Below are 18,014 nucleotides of genomic sequence, written 5' to 3' on the forward strand. Positions count from 1 at the left end.
GTACGACATGTCAGACAGAACAGACACCGCACGTCTACGTATATATGAGCGAGGGCGGCTCTAGTTACTTTTCAATGTGAATGTGCCATATCTTCCAACCCCCTGTAGACATCGCGGATGCGACTAACAGTGGGGTTAATGGGTGAGGGTACTACTTGCGGGTGACACGTTGAGAACTTGAGTCAGGCAGGAAAAGTGTTCGGATGCCCGAGACGGTTAAGGCAACCGTTCTACTGGAGGGGAGTACGTGGCTTGGAGTTCCAGTCAAGCACAAAGGCTGGGGTAGTCTTGTTTGGGGGAGGAGACCAGACACCGAGGTCACGGTCTCATCGTATAAGGGAAGGACGGGGAAGGAAGTGGGCCGTTCCTTTTCAAAGGAACCATCCGGGCATTTGCCTGGAGCGATTTAGGGAAATCACGGAAAAACTAAATCAGGATGGCCGGACGCGGGAATGAACCGTCATCCTTCCGAATGCGAGTCCAGTGTGCTAGCCACTGCGCCACCTGGCATGGTAGGCACAAATTTCAACGTCCACCGTCTCCCTTAATAATCTATTTATTATAAACAGCGTGTCAGTAGCTAAAAATATCTCTGGAACTTACAATGATGAGAACTAATTTTTACCTATTCAGTGTTTCGTCCTCTATAAGCGAGAGTCTTGATTAAACTATCAATGACTGATGTAATGAAGTGGGATCTACACCATCATTCATAATGCGGTTGAAATTCCCAGTAGTCAAAGTCTTAATTCATACAACAACTCTCTGCGGAGGGCAACCACAGCTCAGAGACATTGATAATATCAATGACAACACTCAGCAGTGAATAACCAATAAAATTACCGTAAATAATTACGTCAAATTAAAATCCAATGGATGATGAGGCATTTTGAAAGGCTCCGTACCTTTATGAAGTTGGTTATTAACAACAGACGTGGATTACTTGCTGTTGTTTCGTTGAATGCCAACACAATGGTTCCGTATTTCTACCATTGCAAAAATTTCACACAGCGATTTGCATTGTTGACAGGTAAACCTGAAGATGCGTTAACATTAAACGTGAAACGAATAGTTGCCAAACAAGGACCTTCATACAGCTCTGCATCTTTTGAAAATACCTCATCACTTTTTAATTTTTAGTTGTTATAATAGTTGTCGATCCTGCGACCGTAGCAGGACCTTCATACAGCTCTGCATCTTTTGAAAATACCTCATGACTTTTTAATTTTTAGTTGTTATAATAGTTGTCGATCCTGCGACCGTAGCAGCAGCGCGGTTCCGGACTGAAGAGCCTAGATCCGCTCGACCAAAGCGGCCGGATTGCTCATTGGTTAGTTTACATAAAATACAGTCACATATGATAAAGAACTTCCTATTTACACTCCTCAACACGCATTGTTAGTACACGCGCGATTCAATAAGACAGTTACGTGTGTGCCTTTACACTAATGTCTTAAAGGTGTGGATTCCCACTTGCAATCGTATGCTCCAGATGCTCTAACCCGGCTCACTCGATTTGATTCAGTAAACTCGACTGCCCAAATATTTCCATACGTAGATGCGTTTTGATTTACCTACTGTTAGTGATTCCAGGTGTTTTTACTATGTGTTCATCAGTTTATTGCTACTGTCTTCAGGGCTGGAAACACAACAGTTTTTCAGATGTTCTCTTGTTATCTTTTTCTCTCTTTGCTGTAGTTGTGCTTATACCTGCTGTTAGGATATGAAGATATGATTCTCTTCTTATGCTTCTGTATTATAGAAAAACTTCGCTGATGACCAGAAGGTTAATGTGACGATTGATGGTAATAGAAATGGAAGTCCATTGCCACACCATCACCTTTTTCTTTACAGTTCCAAAGGTTAAAGGAAGAAAAATTAATCTGTTCTGTCAGCCTCCCATTCAAGAAAGTAAATGTATAATCCCTCAACAGAGACAACTGTAGAAAGCCAGCATCAGTCTGATGAAGATATTGTGTCTGAAAATGTGTCTGATATCTTTCCATGTTATGGCCAGCAGTACCTCTGCTCTGCATGCTCTGCCCCAAAATATTAAACACTGTTATGAAGTACAGCTGTGTTAAGTGACACACGTAACTAATTATTTTTTATGCTTGAGGATTTTATACGTTTTCTAGTGTGAAGGAGTGTATCAACACACACAGCAAAATATATAATGATCTGGACTAAAATTTGTATTCAGTTTTAAAGCTTGTGTTTCTTTGTAAAGCTAAAATTCATATTTTTCAGTTCACATATGTAGTTGTATTATGTGTGGCCTACGTGTGTACTAATACAGTTACAAATATTACTTCTCTATTTCTGCTGACTCAGTAGTAATTAAAGACTTACTGCCATCTGTCAACAGTTTGTTTCCACTTGCGTAGTACATTCTGTGTGGCAGTTAATGTAAACACGTAATGGTATTGTGCCCAATGGACTCAATTTCTGCGTCTAGTACTTTTGATGTAGGAGATGCTTCATAACACATCTAATGTTTATGCGTTTTCAATTACACTCAAATCCATATTAAGGATAGGTGGTTAAAGCACAGGGGATACTTAATATCTGACATAATAGAAATGAGGCGAAAAAAAATCAACCAGTACTGTTCCCAGCATGATCCCCCCACATGACATAATAAAAGTATGAGAAAACACATGCGGAGAAGAGCCTGCAGGACTTGATACAGATACAAAATCTCATCATGGGTGTGTGTATTGGCTGCCATTTTTCATTACTCCCCATCCTGGTTAAAAAAAAAAAAAAAAAGAAAAACCTGTTATTACAATGTGATGAAAAGACAAGAGATTTTTTCTTAGTCATTCTTTTCTTTTCCTAGTCTAATTAAGTTGTGAGATCACAAAATAAAACAATAACTTTAATGTTCAACAAAAAAAATTCTCAGTTACCCTCTACATTATGTAAATGTTATAAAAACGTAAATTTTAAATATCGCTGCTCACGGTCGTTAAGTGATGGCTGTACGTACCATATCGATTGCCGTGGTTATTTCACGCAGTGTTGCTGGGCTGTTAGTACTGACAAGTCTACGCAAATGCCGCTGCTTTGTTAAGTGAAGTCCATCGGCACTGCGTTGTCCGTGGTGAGAGGGATTGCCTGAAATCTGGTTTTCTCTGCACACTCTAGAGTGAAAACGAGTGTCAAAGTTATTGTGAAATTTGTCCATGCACCTATAAAGCAATTAAACGTTTGTGACTGGAATAAAAAAAGTTTTAGCCTACTGGGCAACATTTGAGTAAATTCCTGGGTCTGTCATGTGTGCATAGTGCAACCAGACAATTTAGCTGTTGCAAAAGCCCCAAAGAGGTGAAAACTTCACTTACCTGGGTTCAGTCCCGTGAGTCGCTAGCTGGGCGTGGTTTGGTGTGCAGAAGAAAGACGTCGTTGAGTTGATTAAGCAGGCATCCCACCAAACACACAACGAACGCAGTAGCAACCGTACTGTACCGCAGCGTCAGCTGAGAGCCCTAGCCGCGCACCTACCCGGTGACAGTCACGGCACCGCTAGAGGTACTTGCTTGTCGCTAAAAGACGTTCAAACGGCTGGATCAGAGTTGATGCGAAAATAAATCTACAAAGGACGCTTATTGTGTCTGTTCTGAACCTTAGTGACGGGACAGACTGATTCAACACACATCGCAGTGTGTAATAAATAAGAAACTAACGAATTCCGCTACAAAATAAAACAAAAGGTTGTTATATAAAATACCAACGGCCTTGCTGCAGTGGTAATGAGAGGTGGAATGAGCCCCCTCTCATATTTCTATCTTAGTCTGAGTAATTCGATTTTCCTCTCTAAGTGCATGCGGTGAAAAGTTGCTATCCCTTCACACGCGGACTTCCCACGCAGCGTCTCTCGTCACCCGGGTGGTCCGGTGACAGGCGAGTTCTGTTGAGTTTGAAAGGGTTAAGCCGACAGGTGTGAGGGAGTCGAGTGAATGCTTTCCAGACGCCGACATTGTAGAATAGTGGCGGAGACACGCTCGCAGGGGCCTGAAGTAGTGGCTGGGCTAGAGGTTCCGTTACTTCGCAGAAACTTAGCGAAAACACTTTCTGGCGGGCTACCAGCGAGGCGTGGGAATGACTTGTGTACCTAGGCAGTTGTGACAGGAAAATTCCCGCGCTTTCTGCAAAATCATGACTGTGATTGGCTTGCTCAGGCCACAGCTCCGTGACGTAGCAAAATCGGCGCAGAAATTGGCCCCAAGAATCTCCATTGGTGGGCTAGTTGCTTCAGCAATAGAGAGGAATTTTCCGCCTGTTTTCGAGTTGCTGATTGGAACGTTTAACGACGGCCACTGTCTCTGGGGGCGGGAATGTTCTGTGTTCGGTTTGTACGGGTGCCCTTGTGAGAGTCGGCTCTCGCATTTCGGTCAGAGTAGGTTACAAGTCTGAGGTCCCGCTGCTCTGGACAGCCTGCCTTCCGTTGGCTGTCTAATATACTTTTATTTAATTGAAACTGTCTGACGTAGTTACTGAAGTTTCGACTTCAACGTAACTTTCCGAGTACAGTTGGCAATTGAGTGATCTGCGTACTAGCGGCCTATCTTGTCTGTCTTGAACAGATTTGGCTTAAGTTGACTCTACCGGAGTTACTGTGTGACTTCTCTGTTAAAATCAATCACTGTACGGTCAGTGATTGTGTGGCGAGTCTTCTTCGTCTCCCTCAGAGGCGCATTTGTATTGCTAGGAAGTCTTTAGTCTGGGACAACCAGACCAGGATAATTTGTTTCGGGCTATACTCGCGACATTATCATCACCACAACAGGACATTGAAGCAACCAGCCATCGCCTCCGGTACGCCAGATCGTGTTCTTGCAGTTAAGAAGACAGCTTGGTAATGTATGTCTGCAGCACCAGCAGATTAGGGATTTTGTTTATTATTTTGAGTTTAGTCATAATAAATCATATTGTTATTTTGGCCAGAACTGTCATTCTGTTAAACAGTGGAGCAACCCTTTAATTTCTCACTACATAAATGAAACTTCCCCTCTATTTAACTTATTTTTCAAATTAAATTATTGCAGGTGCCAAACTCTTTTCTACTCCACTTGCAGGGTCGATTACAGTCAGTTCGCGTTTCTTTTTAATCCATGTGCAACAGCAAAAGTCTGAGTTAGAATAGGGGGGGGGGGGGGCTTAAAGCATCATTTATATATGAAGATTCTAGAAGAATTTAGTGTTAAATACACTGCTAGCCCCGGCACCTGGCAGTAACACCGGTTCCCGTTAGATCATCGAAGTAAAATGCTGTCGGGCTGGGCTACACTTGGATGGGTGACCATCCGTTCTGCCGACCGCTGTGGCAAGTGGGGTGCACTCAGCCCTTGTGAGGCAAATTGTGGAGCTACTTGATTGAGAAGTAGCGCCTCCGGTCTTGTAAACTGACATACGGCCGGGAGAGCGGTGTGCTGACCACATGCCCCTCCATATCCGCATCCAGTGACGCCTATGGTCTGAGGGTGACGCGGCGGCCGGTCAGTACCGTTGGGCATTCCAAGGCCTGTTCGGATGGAGTTTAGATTTTATATAAAATGAACTCGGAAACGATGTCCCCATATCAATAACAATACCACGTGAATCTCCTAATTTAGTGTATATTTCTTATATCATCTATGTTTGCCCTCTAAGGAAAAAATTCTGTTTTTGTAATAATAACCTTTATTTCATCCATTATTATCTCTGCAACGGGATGTCTGTTTCCACCATACAATTTTTCCGTGACAGTTGACCCGTGTTGTACACTTGAGACCAGAGCGAGTGATCCTCCAGCCGATTCGTGATGCCTCATGCCACTCCAACTCATCGCCTGCTTCCTGTACTGAAAATGGGTTAACTAAATTATTGCAAGTTCTTTGTAAATGAACAGTAACGCAAATATTTAACGTTTACCAAATGAAAATCGAGCCGTTGTTTACCAGAATCAGTTACAGAAACGCTACACTCGAAGTGAAAAATAATGAAACTCATGATCTATAAAACACACACTTTACCCATGACAATTAAGAAAATCTATCTGATTTCAAAAACATGAGAAGAAGAAAGAATGACACTGCTTATGAATAGGAGTGAATTGCGACAGTAATAATAAAAAGTAATGAATTTCCCTACGTGAGCGTAAGTGTAGAGTGATGATTCGGTGAACGGTGTCTTCAAGTCGACTACAAAAGCTGAGTCTTTTTAAATTAATCCCTCCTGGAAAGCGGCGCGTGGGTCAGCAATTGACGCTAAAAAGAAAAAAGCAATTATAACGTTATCATATCCCATCAGTGAATCTTTTACCATATGTGGGGTACAAACGTAAAGTAAAGTCGTATGGCATTAATGGCTCCCAGACCGCAAAAGGCAGGTTCAGCTTCGTAATAGGAAATGTTTTCCCTAGTCTACGCGCCCGAAGACACCATTCCGTCCCGAAATATGAGCTGTGTATGTAAGTGTATCTGCTAAAGTGTTGATGACTATAATGATTTGTGGTGTGTGTGTGTGTGTGTGTGTGTGTGTGTGTGTAATATAGTGTGATTTTCGTGTTGGATGATGACGAAAGGAAGGAGAGGGGGAAACGCGCTGCCGTCCGGCACATCACCTGCTCCTCTCGAATAGCACCTCTGAGTTTAACGTCCCCAAACTACGCGAAGGGGTCCGGGTTCGATTCCCGGCCTGGTCGAAGATTTTCTCTGCTTGAAGACTGGGTGTAGTGTTGTCGTTATATTTTTACTGTGGTAATTGACATTAATTATTCAGGTGAGTGGATGAACTCGCCCCAAAAGCTAACAAAGTGAAAAAGAAAGAAACGTGTCGCATGCCCTCACTTCATGACACATTTGGGAAAGATCTGAAATTAATCCACGATAATGGCGCAATAACTGGTTATTATAGACCTTAGGCTAGCACCCCTCCTGCCCTTCCCGGGCAAATATTGGCAGTGAAAATTTCATCCACCAGCAGGATTAGAACAAGCTTACCCCACTGCGGAGCAGGCATGCGTTAGTGACCTCGGTTATGGCACCGGGTTTATGTGTGCTCTGACATTTAATCTCAGCTGGACAGTTTAAGGAGGCGTGCGTGAAACGTAGCAATTATCATGATACAGGAGTTTGTGGTTGCAGACTGATATTTATTGTCACATAAAAAACTTGTCTGCCACTTATTAGTTAAACACGATACATGTATTTATGTTTGATGGCTCACACTTTTTACAGTACATGAGTTTTTCTGATTAATCATCAGAATTCTTCCACTGCAACGTGGAAACGAGACGTCAGCCTTCCTCACGTGTGTTGTTGTTGAAACAACAAGGAAACAACAAATTAATTAAGCTGAGGGTGTGCCTCACTAAATATGGGAAGTGCAAACGGAAGAAGAGACCTTTAAATCTACAATTTTCTGCTGAATGGTCAATCAAACAGCAAATTGTAGACTGAAGAAGAAGAGAGAGAGAAAGACAGAAAGATCAAGAGTAAAAAAGAGAAAGGGGGAAAGAGGCAGGGAGGTTTCTATGAGGACAGATGAAAGTCAGTTCTTCCTTTTTGAAAAAAAAACACTTGTTACGTCGCAAAATAATAAAATCCATCTTGCGAGGAATGCTTTCCCCATTGCACAACTCGTCCATCCATTCAAGTTAGTGAGTGGTCTCGCTTTGTGCTGCCCTGTCAGACGACACACTGTAGGAGACACATTTTACTCTTATATACTACGACGGAAATGGAACGTGTTAAACTACGAAGCACCACACAAATATTTATGGCACCTTGTGTATATGTTTAGTATGTGACCAACATTATTTGATCTAATTTTCATTCCATTCACAACAGATGTCATCAACGACGTTGGAATGAACTGTGGTCAGGACGGACTAGGATCATATTCTTTGTGGCTAGGCGCATAACAGCCAGCCATTCTTGAGGATTTTATTATAGTGCCTGAAACATATTCTATGTCAGTTGGCGTTAGGCACATTGCATAATAACACATAATTCAACGAGGCCCGATCAGTCAGGGTTCTTAAGTTTCAAACGGTCTACGCCGACTTAAGAGCAAACGACACAAGCTAAAAAGCAATCCAGATTCAAATGGCCTTTCGTTACGAAATAATTACGGGACAATAAGACCTCAATCTTCCCCACATATCCCAGCAGTCTCACCTAAAAGGATCGTTTATGATTCTAGGTTCCAATTGGCACTAGCCGCTCTATGGGAATAACCACATAAGCCATAGAATAATTCAAATCAGCAAAGGGTCTAACCGTCTACGCATGATACACAACGCTCAAAATACTAAAATTTTAATCGGTGTGTAGCCGCTTTAAAATACCTAATTCGACTTTCTTACTTGAATCGACAGTAGCCAATTAAATTGCACACTATGTACAATACAAAATAAATTTATCAATGGTCCAAAGATGGCGCAAACATAGAAAACATGTCGTTTAAGTCGGTGCTTAACCGCCTTTGAACTCACAAGTTGAGTCGGCACTAGCCGTTTAAATTTTCAAACTATTCGAGCATCTTATAAAAACATATTATATTTTAAGTTTAACTCGGCGCTTAGCCGTTTTAAATTTCTGCAATGAATTTACCACTTCAAATCGGAATTAGCCGTTTTAACTCTAGGTAGACATTAAATTTTTTTTTAAATCCAGCCGTTGGCCACACGTAACACAAAGTATTTTTTAAAACAACTTCACGGCTCTAGCCTCCACTAAAGTAAGCGGGTTAACAATTTTCCTGAGCAATTACAGGTGCTTGGAAGTTCCAGTTCAAAGCTCTAATGAAGCTAATCGTCTAGCGGGACATCCTCAAATAAAAGCCTCGATCGACGCCATACATGAAAACAAACTTGCGTTAACTCGTGTTATAAGTCCAGCCAGGAGCATGAAATAATATGGGCGCTACACTCTTGATACTTAATCCAACATATGACTACGACTTGTCAATGCATAAGCTCCCCTATCCTGCGTCATAACACTTGGTTTTGAAAGTATTTAGTGATAACAATTGAAACCCAGAAGTATAAATTACTCTAAATAAACGCATATGGCAGCAGTATTGCTAGGAAATGTTAAAAGTGGCCGTAAGAATAAAAAAATAAAAAGCTGGTGGCTCTACCCACTCACATACCAACCAATACCACAAATACAAAGTTTTCTTTGCTAAAGTAGTTCACCGAACTATATCAGCCCCAAATGTTTAACTTGAAAACTATAAGGAACAACAACCATTAGGCTACTGCTACAGCCACACAACAGACAGTTTAACGGGCCTGTAGCCACTCTGCGTTTTAGATGTTTGCAAATACAATAAGTTTAAATACATAGGAAATGACTTCTCGGTACAAAACAGTTTAACCCTGATGTACAACACGTGTTAATTTTAGTCACAGTACTTTACACTTGCCCACTGTGGTCGTGTGCTACGTGAGCGACAGAAGCGACCGACAGCGAGCGACTTCTGGATACGCGACACATCAGCGACAAGCAGCAGCATCGGGCGAAAAGCTCGGGTGTTCTGCAGCGAATGACCATGTCGCGCTACAAGATGGCTGCTTAGAGCCAACTGCCTGTTTCTATAAAACGGTGCCCCTAAACTGTAGCATAGTGTAGCTGGAGAGTAAGGCTACAAAACTACGCTGCCACCTCGTCGTCGGAGTTGAATCGCTTTCGGGCCAAATGTTCTTTTAACCTAGGGAATAGGGGAGCCAATTCAGGACTATAGGGCGGGTGGGTGATTTGTTCCACTGAAACTGTTGCAGGAGAACAACGGTTTGCCGAGCGATGTGTGGGCGAGCGTTGTCATGGAGAATGTGTTGCCCGTTTGAGTTTTTTCAGAGTCTCACAGTAGCTGTCAGCGTTAATTGTGGTCCCAGCGATTCAGCTCCGACGATGAGATGAAAGAAGAGGGTTCATAACTTTCCAAACAGCATGGCGGCGAGCTGGTGTGACATGGGCATACAAAAACTGCCACAGAGTTTACAAAAATGCATCGAGATATATGGTGATTATGTCGAAAAATAGCTAAATGTTCAAGCTGTAAACTGATGTAAACCATTTTAGAAATAAACAGGTCTATGTACTTATAAAAAAACAGGAGAAGTTACTTTTGGGATTAACCTCATAGGTTTACTGAAGAAAATAAAGGGAAAAGGAATGCTGTGCATGAAATTTACAAAGGGAGAAATCTCGATGGATAATTTCATAAATATCATCAACTACGAAGATCACCAGACAAATTCTTCGAACACACGTGAATGAGCAGAGGAGCATTCGACTATGTCATCAATAAATAACATACGAATGTTTTTTACATGATCAAGACTTTTAACAGCCAATAAATGCGGAAGAATGACTGATTACATGACTAACTACCGTCAATGCACACAGAAATACACTGTTTGCTATCCGAAGCTAATAGCTAGGTATGGTGTATCGGTAGCGTTACAGTTAGTGGCTGTGTGCGTCGGAGAGGTCCTGCGTACGCCTCTGGGACGCCGCGCCGTCGCCGGGCGCGCACCCCGCCCCGAGGCTCCAGCTGCCCACTGTGCGCCGCGGGAAGGCGAGGACCACCGGACTCCAAGCCGTCGCCGCCCGGCATTCCACCGCGCCTGCCGGCTCCCGCGCCGCACCAGCCGTAGCTACAGGCTTTAACTTTCAACTTAACGATCCGGTAAGTCACCATGACTACCGTTCGAACACGACCTCTCAAGTGCAACTCGGACGTGAACACGTCAGGCCAACAGACTTTGATATTGAAGAGTGGATGTTCAACGAATTGCGTTTACAGGGTGTTACAAAATTCACATTAATCATGGAATAGAAACACGCAGCAACAGAACGTACCAGCGTGGCTTCAAGCACTTGGTTACAGGAAATGTTCAAAATGTCCTCCGTTAGCGAGGATACATGCATCCACCCTCCGTCGCTTGGAATCCCTGATGCGCTGATGCAGCCCGGGAGAATGGCGTATTGTATCACAGCCGTCCACAATACGAGCACGAAGAGTCTCTACATTTGGTATCGGGGTTGCGTAGACAAGAGCTTTGAAATGCCCCCATAAATGAAAGTCAAGAGGGTTGAGGTCAGGAGAGCGTGGAGGCCATGGAATTGGTCCGCCTCTACCAATCCATCGGTCACCGAATCTGTTGTCGAGAAGCGTACGAACACTTCGACTGAAATGTGCAGGAGCTCCATCGTGCATGAACCACATGTTGTGTCGTACATGTAAAGGCACATGTTCTAGCAGCACAGGTAGAGTATCCCGTATGAAATCGTGATAACGTGCTCCATTGAGCGTAGGTGCAAGAAGATGGGGCCCAATCAAGGCGTCACCAACAACGCCTGCCCAAACGTTCACAGAAAATCTGTGTTGATGAGGTGATTGCACAATTTCGTGTGGATTCTCGTCAGCCCACACATGTTGATTGTGAAAATTTACAATTTGATCACGTTGACGTTGGAATGAAGCCTCATCCGTAAAGAGAACATTTGCACTGAAATGAGGATCGACACATTGTTGGATGAACCATTCGCAGAAGTGTACCCGTGGAGGCCAATCAGCTGTTGATAGTGGCTGCACACGCTGTACTTGGTACGGAAACAACTGGTTCTCCCGTAGCACTCTCCATACAGTGGCGTGGTCAACGTTATCTTGTACAGCAGCAACTTCTCTGAAGCTGACATTAGGGTTATCATCAACTGCACGAAGAATTGCCTCGTCCATTACAGGTGTCCTCGTCGTTCTAGGTCTTCCCCAGTCGCGAGTCATAGGCTGGAATGTTCCGTGCTCCCTAAGAAGGCGATCAATTGCTTCGAACGTCTTCCTGTCGCGACACCTTCGTCCTGGAAATCTGTCTCGGTACAAGCGTACCGCGCCACGGCTATTGCCCCGTGCTAATCCATACATCAAACGGGCATCTGCCAACTTCGCATTTTAAACATTGCACTGACTGCAAAACCACGTTCGTGATGAACACTAACCTGTTGATGCCACTTACTGATGTGCTTGACGCTAGTACTGTAGAGCAATGAGTCGCATGTCAACACAAGCACCGAGTCAACATTACCTTCCTTCAATTGGGGAAACTGGCGGTGAATCGAGGAAGTACAGTGCATACTGACGAATCTAAAATGAGCTCTAACATGGAAATTAAGCGTTTCCGGACACATGTCCACATAACACCTTTTCTTTATTTGTGTTTCCTGAAAGTTTGGCCGTACCTTTTCGTAACACCCTGTAGAGGAGGAGGAACTAGAAGGACTCATGCTCGATTTTACTGTGTACAACCTGTTTTTAAGGCTACAGACTGAAACGGTGTGAGACTCTCGTCACCACACATGGGGGAATACGAAAATCTAAACATAGAGACGGCGCTGTGAGTGTTGTAAAAATCTCCTTCGCCGGATACGGAGTGCGGCACTTAACCTCTTCAAGGTCCCGACGTACACACACGTGCACATCAGGTCTTCGTAGTGTCATCCTGCCAAGTGTCGTTTTCCCGAATTAAGACCTGATATGCACCACTGTGTATATCTTGCGGTTTCTGTTTTTGCCACTAGGTCGCGCGCAAGTCAGTTTTAGCAGGTTTTCTCGCATCGTGAAAATTCCGATCTTAAGGATAGCGTCATCTGCGACAAGCGAGAAAGGTAAATTCAGTTTCAATATTCGTTTTTTAATTGTATTGCTGTTTTTATCGTGTCTTACTCCAAACAAGACATCAAGGAAATGATTTGTGCATGCAATTAAAACGATAGTTTTTCAAACATCGACTGTTGAGTTTGAAGTACACATTTGTGTGCATCTGGTCTTAGCTCACAGCATGTAGTGGTACTGATGCTAAGACTGGTCTCACTGCGAAATCGGAATTTAAATCTTTATCTAAATTAAAATATAGGAGTTTATGTACTAATACGGTAGAGTAGGAGCAAAGTCGTTTTAGGTGTTACGGGAAGCATGATGGACATGTAATCTATAGGTCCTTGGTAATAATCTCAGTAAAAGCTCTAAAATTTTTAATTTTGTTATTAGGTTCACTTTCAATTCTTTATTCAGTTACTTCAACTGCTACGTTCACTTTATTTCATTTTCGCTTCTCAGCTCTGACAGACGATTATATTATGAAATTACTTGAGATAAGTGACTTGAGTACCTTGTCAGGTGAAGACGAGGATACTGTTGATGAACTTCTAACTACGCCTGAACGTATTGGTGTGCCACTGTTAATTCATGGATTATGTACAAAAGGTGTTGTCAAAAAGAAGGGACACCAAAACAAAAGTGGATGTCTCTCATTAACTTCAGAATTCACTTGGCCCGCGGCTTGGTGAAGTCTTCAAAAATTGTAGCACTCACTGGAACTGTCGAAGGAAATTTCTCCGAGTGTAACACAGGAGAATGTCAGCAGTTATGATGAAGATGAGGAGCATCAAACCACACAAAACGAAGATGAATTGTGCCAAAGGCAACTAGAGAAAGCGAATGTGACAGGGTTCGCCACCTTCCTGAATACAGCGAGAGTATTTTTGCCTCAAGGTATCGGTTACCAGGGTGCAAGTCAGGTTCTCGCATAATGTGTGAAAAGTGCAAAGTTTATTTGTGCGTATTAAAAAACAATTGTTTGCTAAATTCCATAAACATGAGAAGTAATGTGTTCATACATGTAATGTGTACATAAAAATGAGAAGTAATGTGAACATTTTTCATTGTAAATAAAACTATGAAAATACTACGAGATCGGCATTTTTTTCTCTGTTAAGACCTAGCGTACACATATGTGTAAATTCAATTATACAAACATTATTTAAAATAAAATTTCTAAATTAGTTTTTTAAGATACTTTGAGATCAACAGCACCAAAAAAAAGTGACTGAAATATTTTTCCATTCTTTGTTTATCTTCGGGACTGAAGAGGTTAATGTTGTATAATCTGCCCGTTGAAGTACCCGACGACGAAGTGGGACGTTATTTGCGTCTTTGTGGGGAACTACTGTCAGTGAACCGAGAGTTCTGGGATACTGGACACTGGTACAAGGTGGACTCAGGCATCAGACCAGTGACGTGACGATGATGCCGTAAAAGAACGCGCCCTCCTTTGTGATGATCGGTCGACATAGGGGGGTTGTGCAGTACAACGGCCAACCACAAAAATACTCAATCTGCAGCTCCACGGAGCACTTGAGCAGCCAACTGTCCGAGGAGCAGACGTCCGGCGCAATTGCCGCTCACAGAAGCCGCGGAGGCACCGCAAGGAAACGCCACTGCCAGCCACGCGGGAGCGGTAAACGCGCGACGCTGCCGGTGCTCACGAGGCGGCCACAGCGGAAGCGGCTGCACCGTTAGCCGCCGCCACGGAAAGCCCGCCGGCTGCCCCCGCCCCTGCTCTGGCCGCGGCCGGCGCAGGGAGCGTGGGAGAGGAACGCCAGCTGAGCTCCGACTCAGAGGGCGAAAGTACAATGGAGGGTGGGGCAGCCCCTCCCCCGCCGGCGGCGGCCGAGGATCGCGGAGGTCAGCGCCCTCTCCCAGCCGGCAGCAGCGCCTGCCAACGAATGCCGGACATTTGCCACGCCGGACATTTGCCACACTTGCCCCTTCGCCAGGTAGTTTGAGTAGCGATCCCTCAGGTAAAGGACGCTATTCCTCGTACTTCTTCTGTCCGCTTTCAAACCGCCGTCTCCACATCTTACGCGATGCAACCAGCACGTAAGGGGCCTTCTTCTTCATCTTGGCGAAATACAGAGCTTCTTTTCCGAAATCGAAATATTTATAATTTTTAGGAAACGGAAGAAATACCGACGATTATATCAGTATGTAATTAGTTCTGCCAAGTATAAATATAGATCCCTCTGTCTGTACGGTAGCTTCCTTTCACGCTTACTGATTGCGATAGAAACAGTCCATCGCCATGGGAGCAGCAAGAAAGGAACTATGTAAAGAGAATGCGAATGTACGCTAATCGTTTCTTTTTGATCACTGCATTTGTGCCTACTTTAATTACTACAACTGCATACCCAGAAGACAATAAGGAAAGAATAAATGAGTTTGTGAATGTTTGAAAAGAAGAACGACATACTCCACATTAGTTAATAAAGTGTGGCGAGACAATGTTCAAAACATAACTGAAAACGCGTTCTCTAAATAGAGATAAGAAAATCTATGATTCACATGTCATCTAAAGTCGATGTACAATTTTAAAACGTTAGAAATAAGGAAATGAAGTAATACAGAATGCTACGCTTGTAACGTACGTTGTTGTTCTACGTTGTTTAGCTCTGGTATTTACAGGGTCACAGAGAAATAATTCTGGGTTCTGGAGGGAAAAGCCGTAATTGTAATTATCTGCACTACAACACAAACAAGAAGGACAACTTAAGGAAAAATAATGTAATATGTGTTCAAGCTCACAATCAACATTGAATCAGATAGTTCCTGTGACTTAGTTTGGGCAGAGGTTATATTCGACAACCGGAATAAATTAATAACTGGCTCGTTTTACCGACTCCCTGTCTCAGGTGAAACAGTTGCTGAACAGTTCCAAAAAAACTTGAGTATCATCGTAAATACGTACCCTTGGCAGTGACTTCAATCTACCTTCCGTATGTTGACAAAAATACATTTTCATATCCTATTGTAAATAGAAACAACTTCAGTAATTGTCCTAAATGCTATTTTTAAATTATTTTTTTACATTTAGTTGACGAGGCCATTGAAATTGTAAATGGTTACTAAAACACACTTGACCTCTTAGCCGCAAATAATCCTGAGCATCACGACAGATACAGGGATTAGTGAACACGCAGTCATAGCGAGGCTCAATTCCGTAACAAAGAAATTCACCAAAACTAAACGCGAAATATATCTATTAATACAAGCAGCTAAAAATTCGGTTGACATCTCTCTAAGAGATAGTCTCCAATCCTTCCAAATTATGTAAATGAAGACCAAATGTGGCTTAAGTTCAAAGAAATAGTATCAACAGCACTCGAGATATTCATACCAAATAAATTAATAAGAGACGGAACTGATCCCCCATGGTACACAAAATAGGACAGAAAACTGCTGCAGGAGCACCTCAAAAGGCACGTATAATTTAGACGAACTCAAAATCTCCAAGATTGGTGAAGTTTTACTGAGGCTCGAAATTTGTTGCGGATTTCAATGCGGGATGCATTTAATAGCCCCACAACGAAACTCGCTCTAGAAATGTGGCGGAAAAGCCAAAGAGATTCTGGTCCCATGTTAAGTAAACCAACGGAAAGTTTTAGTAAGTACCTTTACCACGCGACAGCGGTAATGTTACTGTTGACAGTGCCACTAAAGTGGAGTTACTAAATGCATTTTCCGAAATTCCTTCACCAAAGAAGACGAAACAAATATACCAGAATTCGAAATGAGAACAGCTGCAAACATAATTTAGAAGTAGATATCCCTGGTGTTGCAAAGCAACTGAAATTACACTGTCAGTGACAGAGGAAACGATCAAATATCTTTTCAAAAAGTTTCTAATGTATAAGAAAAGTAGGTCTAATACATTTGTTTCTGATGTTCTTTAGTAAGAATTAATTTTCAGTAGTAAGCTCCTTGCTTTTACTGACCTATTTAAAGATAATCAACAATTTAGTAAGAAATTTTAATTTTTAAAGGACTATATCTAAATGTACTTAAGCAGATTTACATCTACTATAAATGTTTGCAACTAAACTAAAATAAAAAAATTTATAGGGTTGCCAAAATCGTCAACCTTAGCATCAGATCAGTTTTGGGACATCAATTTTAGGTGCAATTCAAAGGTTCAGTTCCCATTTTCTTTTACAAAAGCGTATACTATCAGTTTAACAAACCATGATATTTTAGGTGATAGTTGCGACTCTGAAGCTTCAGAAAATAATTTTAGAACTCGCAATTATTTAATAGTATGGCCATAATATTGGAAGGTAGAAAAAAAGTTATCTTAACGTGATAACAATAGGGATACTTTTGTGAGGCTTGAAACACTTTTTAATTTTTTCATTAAAGGCTGATTCGCATCACACTTTGCACAGGCTTTGGATCGTCAAAATGATAATTGACCCTTTACCATTCCGGGGTGTGTAAAATCAGCCTAAACACGCTGAACTAATGTACACTCTATTTAAAATTACAACTTAATATTAGCTCCGATAATACTACTTTAATGCTTTAATAATTTTATCTCAGTAATCTGCAGGGACTCAGTGGCCTTCATAGTTTTTTAATATATTATTTTAACGTATTTTAGTCCAGTTTCTGATTATGGGCAATGGCTTCCAAGCAAGGCGTAATGATGCCATTCTCTTCATAATTCTTTACGATTCTCTCTATCCTGTTGTCCAGCTTCAAGTACTTCTTCTTCCTCTTCTTACCTTCAAGATTCATTTCCAATTTCATGTACATGCAATTTGTGAGCTCTGCTTCCTTTTTCAAGCACTCCACCAAGTAGTTGACTCTAGGGTGAGGGAGTCCAATAATACTATTTATTTTGTTGTGCCTGCTTCCTTTGATCAAAATTTTTCATCGGTTCAAAATCTAAAGTTTGAACAAATGGTTGCCTTGTGTGTTGCTATGAGGGGAACAACTGCGTGGCCACTAGTGAAGTTTTTCTTGCTACACACATACCCTACCAGACTGGAGCCCCAAGTCAACTTCGAAAAATTAAATTCAACGGTTATTCCCAGGCTCTGCTATGAATATAAACCAAGAAATTGTACTTGAATTTACCAATGTTTAGGGGTTTTAATTCCACTCAAATCCATGTTTAGGATAGTTGGTTAAAGCAGAGGGTATAGTTAATATCTGCCATAATAGAAATGAGGCCAAAAAAATCAATCACTACTGTTCTCAGCATGATCCCCCTACATGACATAATGGAAATATGAGAAAACACATGCGGAGAAGAGACTGCAGGACTTGATACAGATACAAAAATCTCATCAAGGGTGTGTGTATTGACTGGCATTTTTTAATTACTCCCCACTCTGGTTAGAAAA

The 18,014-nt window shown here is 42.2% G+C and overlaps 1 protein-coding gene across 1 annotated transcript in view; it reads right to left on the reverse strand.

Annotated features, from left to right (window-relative positions):
- Window positions 1-5,722: 5,722 nt before the first annotated feature.
- The window catches only part of LOC124711885, an 88,843-nt gene continuing 76,551 nt past the window's right edge, over window positions 5,723-18,014 (reverse strand). Inside the window, exon 2 of the mRNA XM_047242128.1 lies at window positions 5,723-5,845. The gene's annotated coding sequence lies outside the window, so the exon portion shown is untranslated. The remainder of the gene's footprint in view (window positions 5,846-18,014) is intronic.

Source organism: Schistocerca piceifrons, chromosome 8, assembly GCF_021461385.2.
Source record: "Schistocerca piceifrons isolate TAMUIC-IGC-003096 chromosome 8, iqSchPice1.1, whole genome shotgun sequence".
Lineage (NCBI taxonomy): Eukaryota > Metazoa > Arthropoda > Insecta > Orthoptera > Acrididae > Schistocerca > Schistocerca piceifrons.